Raw genomic sequence first — 6,670 nt, 5'->3', positions numbered from 1 at the left:
ATGGAAGCCAGTGGTGTGGCTGTGGGAATGATCTTCCTATTACAGGCTGTGGTCGGAATTCTGGCAAATTCCTCTCTTCTCTACCATTGTTTGTTCCTTTCCTTCATGGGGTGCAGTTTAAAGCCCACAGAGTTTATTCTTGAGCACTTGATTGTGGGTAACATCTTAGTTCTCCTGTGTAAAGCAGTTCCCCAGACAACGGCAGCTTTTGGTTTGAAAAGTTTTCTCAGTGATATTGGATGAAAACTGCTTTTCTATCTTCACAGAGTGGGCAGGGACGTGTCTCTTAGCAGCACCTGCTTTCTGAGTATTTTCCAGGCCATCAGCATCAACCCTAGTGGCTCTAAGTGGTCACAACTTAAGTTGAAAGCTCTCAAGTACACCGACTCCTTCATATACCTGAGTTGGATTCTATACCTCCTGATAAACATTGTTTATCTTATATATATGACTGGAAAGGGAAGAAATAAAAACAGCACAAACCTAAAAGATTTTGGATATTGTACATCTGTTCGTCATGACAAAACCAGAAACATACTGTTTTCAATATTTATGGCATTTCCTGATGTGTTGTATTTGGGGCTCATGCTCTGGGCCAGCAGTTCCACGGTTTTCATCCTGCAGAGAATGCAGCACATTCATAGGACCAACCTCTCCCCCAGATCCTCCCCTGAGTCCAGAGCTACCAAAACCCTCCTTCTCCTGGTGAGCACCTTTGTCTTCTTTTACATACTTTGTTGCATCTTTCATGTTACTGTGTCATTTACTTATGATCACAACTGGGTGATGGTGAATGCAGCTGCAATTGCCTTGGGATGTTTCCCCACGTGAGCACCTTCCTGCTCATGAGCCATGGCTTTAGAGCATCTAGTCTTTGCTTTCCCAAGACAAGGAAAAGAAAATTCCCTACTTTCTGAGGACATTTGAAACTTATATTTTTGCATAATTTTCAGTTTTCCTTTCATCTGCATACATCCTTAGAGCAGTAAAACAGTCTCATCATGGAAATAGGTATTAGTCACACACATAAACTCACATAGGTACTCACATTTACCTTTCTATACTGTATTATATGTATTTGCGTGTCTCAAATTATGTCGTTTTTCCTTTAAGAAAATTAAAAATTGTTTTATAAGTAATATAACTTTTAGATTTTATAATATAATTTAAAAATGACAACCTTCAGTTTAGAGACCATTTCTTTTGTTGAGCAGAAGCTTTTTAGTTTTATGAAGTCCCATTTATATATGCTATCTCTTAGTTGCTGTGCTGCTGGGGTTCCACTGAGAAAGTTCTTACCTATACCTATTAATTCCAGAGTATTTCCTACTCTTTCCTGTATCAACTTTAGAGTTTGTAGTCTGATATTAAGATCCTTGATCCATTTTGAGTTAATCTTGGTATAGGGTGATATTCATGGATCTAGTTTCAGTTTTTTGCAGACTGCTAACAAGTTTTCCCAGCAGTTTTTGTTGAAGAGGCTGTCTTTTCTCCATCATATATTTTTTAGCACCTTTGTCACACCCACAGAGTGGGAGAAAATATTTGCCAGGTACACATCAGACAAAGGACTGATAACCACAATATATAGGGAACTTAAAAAACTAAATTCTCCCAAAATTAAAGAACCAATAAAGAAATGGGCACGTGAACTAAACAGAACTTTCTCAAAAGAAGAAATTCAAATGGCCAAAAAACACATGAAAAAATGCTCACCATCTCTAGCAATAAAGGAAATGCAAATTAAAACCACATTAAGATTCTACTTCACCCCTGTTAGAATAGCCATCATTAGCAATGCCACTAAGAACAGGTGTTGGCGAGGATGTGGGGGAAAAAGGAACCCTCTTACACTGTTGATCGGAATGTAAACTAGCGTAACCACTCTGAAAAAAAATTTGGAGGCTACTTAAAAAGCTAAACGTTGATCTACCATTTGATCCAGCAATACCACTCTTGGGGCTATACCCAAAAGAATGTGACACAGGTTACTCCAGAGGCACCTGCACACCCATGTTTATTGCAGCACTGTTCACAATAGCCAAGTTATGGAAACAGCCAAGATGCCCCACTACTGACGAATGGATTAAGAAAATGTGGTATTTATACACAATGGAATTTTATGCAGCCATGAAGAAGAAGGAAATGTTATCATTTGCTGGTAAATGGATGGAATTAGAGAACATCATTCTGAGTAAGGTTAGCCTGGCCCAAAAGACCAAAAATCGTATGTTCTCCCTCATATGCAGACTTAGATCAAGGGCAAACACAACAAGGGGATTGGACTTTGAGCACATGATAAAAGCGAGAGCACACAAGGAAGGTATGAGGATAGGTAAGACATCTAAAAAAACAGATAGCATTTGTTGCCCTCAACGCAGAGAAACTAAAGCAAATACTTTAAAGCAACTGAGGCCAATAGGAGAAGGGGACCAGGAACTAGAGAAAAGGTTAGATCAAGAAGAATTAACCTAGAAGATAACACACATGCACAGGAAATCAATGTGAGTCAACTCCCTGTATAGCTATCCTTATCTCAACTAGCAAAAACCCTTGTTCCTTCCTATTATTGTTTATACTCTCTCTACAACAAAATTAGAGATAAGGGCAAAATAGTTTCTGCCAGGTAGCGAGGGGGTGGGGGGGAGAGGGAGGGGGTGGGGGAGGGGGGAGAAATGACCCAAACATTGTATGTACATATGAGTATAAATAAATAAGTAAATAAAAAATTAGAACAAGAACAAAAAAAATAAAAATGACAACTTGCTTTAACATAAAATCTGTTTTATTTGAACTTTATCTTGCCATTCAGTTGTTTTCCAGGATAAAATGCAGTGCATGTATTTTGATTTATCTACTTCAATTCTATATTTAAGTCACTTCTCTTGGGAAAAGTAGACAAATGAATACAGTAAGTAGTATTTAACTTTAAAACAGTAGTTAGTTTTCATATTAACATAATGATAATAGTCATAATTGGGAAGAATTTACCAACAAATTATATGCTCTTCATGACACTTTTCTAGTGTCTAATTTTTTGTGTTGATTTCTTACATGTAATTTATTTTCATAATTCTATATTTTACCTCTTTCCTTTGGTGGTGATCTATTAGATTTTAATTTGAAATTAAAAAAACCATACTTTTGAAAGTGATCACACCTTATTTATTTTATTGCAGTTGTGGGGTTTGAACTTAGGTTCTTGTGCTTCGTAGGCAGGTCTCTACCACTTGAACCACACTCTTAACCCAATTTATTTTTAAAAAAATTTAGTCTCTCTTTGACAGTATAAGCCATTATGTACTACCCTATTTGCTGTCCTGCGTTTATGGGGTCATACTTGCACCCCTGGATTAAAGCCAAAGACAGCGTGGTACGTGATTTTTTTCACGTGTCATTGAATTTAGCTTGGAAGTTTTTTCTTAAGGATTTTTCCAGCTACGATTATCAAGGAAGTTGTCTATAATTTTTTGCTGTTGTTTTATCCTTATCTGGTTTGGAATCACAGTAATACTTGTTTTATAGATGAGTTTGGTAGTGTCCTTCCTTTCCTTTTGTATTTTATGTAATAGTTTGAAAAGCGTTGATGTCAGCTCTACTTTAAAACTCTGCGATAACTCAGCAGAGAATCTGTCTAGTGCCAGCCTTTTCTTGGGAGACTACTACTGCTTCATTCTCATTGCCCATTACAGATGTTTGTATCATCTTAGATCAAGTTTGATTGTTCATATGTGTATAGAAATTTATCCATTTCTTCCAGCTTTTCTAATTTATTGGGGCATGTTTCTTAAATATCCCCAAATGATTCTTTGGATTTCATTGGTCTCTGTTCTAATATCCCTTATTTTGTTAACACGGGTCTTTGCTTGTTCTCTTGGTTAGTTTGGCTGAGTTTGTTCATCTAGTTTACCTTTTCAAAGAACCTGTTCCGTCTTTGATTGACTTGTTTTATTATTCTTTTAGCCTCCATTTCATTGATTTCTATACTGATCTTCACTATTTCTTTCTACCTACTAATTTTGAGTTTTCATATTTTTGTCTAATATCTTAAGGTGCATCTTTTGGTTATATATTTCAGCTATGTCTGATTTTTTAAAATGTAGACACTCACAGCTATAAACTTCCCTCAGCCTTTTACTTATCCTAACGGTCTGTAATTTGTATTCGTGTTTTTATTAGATCCTAGTAATTTTGAAATTCCTCCTTCATTTCAATGACCCACTAATCATTCAAAAGTGTTTTGTTCACTCTCCACGTTTTTATATAATTTCTTCAGTTTCTCTTGATTTCTAATTTTATTCCATGATAGTCTAATCAGACAAAATTTATTTCAGTTTCTTGTATTAAGACTTACTTTATGTCCTGATTGTAGTCTACTTCTGGGAAGTTTTCATAGGCTGCTGAGAATGTGCATTCTGTAGCATTTAAATGGAATATTCTGTACATGTATGTTAAGTCCATTTGATGTATGGTTCAGTTTAATTCTGAAGTTGCATTATTAATTTGGTCTGGATAATCTATTAGTCAATGAGAGTGGGGATGGTCAACCACTATTATTGTATCTGGACTTATCTGTCTACTTATGTCCAGTAGTGTTAAGTTTTATTAAATTAGTTGCAAGATGTTTGTTGCATATTTATTTGCAATCATATCCTCTTGATGAATCATTCCCTTATTAGTATATATAATCCCCTTCCTTTCCTCAGACTAATTTTGGCTTGATGTCTACCTGAGCATTTGTGAGTACAGCCACTCCAGCTAGCTTCCAGACTCCATTGCACTTCCAGTCTGTTTGTGTCTTTGCCAGTGAGGCATGAATCATATAGACACAAAGATTTTGAATGTTACTTTTTAGTCCAGTTGGCCCCATGAATGTCTTTTAAATGGAGGATTAAGACTTTAACACTTAAGGTTATTATTATTTATAAATTCCTGTAATTTTGTTGCTTGTTTCCTTGTTGATTCTTGTACTGTTTTCTCTTTTCTTTCTCCCTAATCATCTTAGTAGTTTTCTGAGTCCAATATATTTTTTTCTGAATTCTCATTTGTTTAATTTATCCCTCTCATGAAATTGATTCTTTGCTAATCTCTTGTGTTTGTGATTGTTGTTTTTCTTCATCTCTGTGTAAGATTCCTTTATGTATCTTCTGCCATGCTGCCTTCATAAATTGCTTTAGCGTGTGTCCATCTTGGAAGGTCTTTATTTCTCCGTTGATTTTAAAGGATCACTTTGTTAAATATAGTAACCTTGGGTGATAGTTATTTACTTTCAGGATATGAAATATATCAATCCCTTCTTTCCTGACTCTCAGGATTTCTCTTAAGAGGTCTGATAGGAGAAAATTGACATATGGCATTGCATTAAATTAAATAGCTAATGTATAATAAAGGATAGCATAAAAAAAGAGTGTACAATCAGTCAATAGAAATGGGAGATAGTGTTTACCAGAAAATCACCTGGCAAAGGATTAATCCAGAGTGCATGAAACAAAATTTAAACACAAAACATCAAATCATCCAGTCAATAACTGCAAGTGAACTGAACAGACACTTTGCAATGAAGAAGGAGAAACTGCAAAAATTACATGAGAAAATGTTCACCATCTTTAGACATCAGGGAAATACAAAACTATATTGAGATTCCATCTCACTCCAGTCAGAATGGCTATCATCCAGACCAAAAAAAATTTTTTTTTTTGCTGAGATTGTGGAAAAGGAACTCTTATACACTGTTTTAGGAAATATAAAGTCCACCATGGAAATTAGTATGGTTGTTCCTCAAAACACTAAAAATATAACTACCATACTATACAGTTTTACCACTCCTGGTATATACAAAGGAATCAAAGGCAGAATGCTATGGACCCTACATACCATGTTTATTGTAGCACTGCTCAGAGTATCCAAGTTATGGAGTCAGCATGGATGCCCATCAATGGATGATGGGTTAAGAAAATATAAGTAATTAAGCACTATTCAGGCACTAAAGAAATGAAATTGTGTCCTTTGTAGGTCATGGTTGGAACTGGGGAACATTATGTTAAGTGAAGTAAGTCAGACTTACAAACATAAGTATCACGGTTTTCTTTCGTATGTGGAATCTAAAATAGATGATAGATAGAAAGACAGAAGAGAATAGGGGGACTACTAGGGAATAAGAGGGGGACCAGTGGCATGGGTTTGGAGTAGAAGCATAATGGGGGATTTGGCTAAAAAGGATCAAAATACTTTATGCACATTATGAAAATGTTACATTGAAAATATTTGTATTTCACAACTAATATACACTAATTAAAAAGTAGGAAAAAAAACCCTAATGTATGCTGCAGGACTCTCATTCTGGGCATATATATTCAAGGGACGGAATTAAGTACCTCAAAGAGATATCTGCATTTCCATTATCAGTTCAGCACTACCCACAAGAGCCAATAGGAACAATTATACTGGAATTTTATTTATTTATTTATTTATTAGCACTGGTGTTTGAACTCAAGGCCTCATGTTTGCTAGACAGTTGCTTTTACCACCTGACCACCTGAGCCACTCCACCAGCCCATTTTTGGGGATGGGCTTTTTTGAGATTGAGTCTCAGGAACTTTTTGCCCAGGCCTGGCTTTGAACTGTGATCTTCCTGATCTCTGCCTCCAGATTAGCTAGGATTACATACATG

The 6,670-nt window shown here is 35.8% G+C and overlaps 1 pseudogene; it reads left to right on the top strand.

The window, feature by feature from the left end:
• On the top strand, positions 1 to 831 carry LOC109699355 (vomeronasal type-1 receptor 4-like; annotated as a pseudogene).
• Positions 832 to 6,670: the final 5,839 nt, after the last annotated feature.

The sequence above is a fragment of the Castor canadensis genome, chromosome 16 (genome assembly GCF_047511655.1).
Source record: "Castor canadensis chromosome 16, mCasCan1.hap1v2, whole genome shotgun sequence".
Taxonomy (NCBI): domain Eukaryota; kingdom Metazoa; phylum Chordata; class Mammalia; order Rodentia; family Castoridae; genus Castor; species Castor canadensis.
This window is presented reverse-complemented; position numbering and strand designations above follow the sequence as displayed.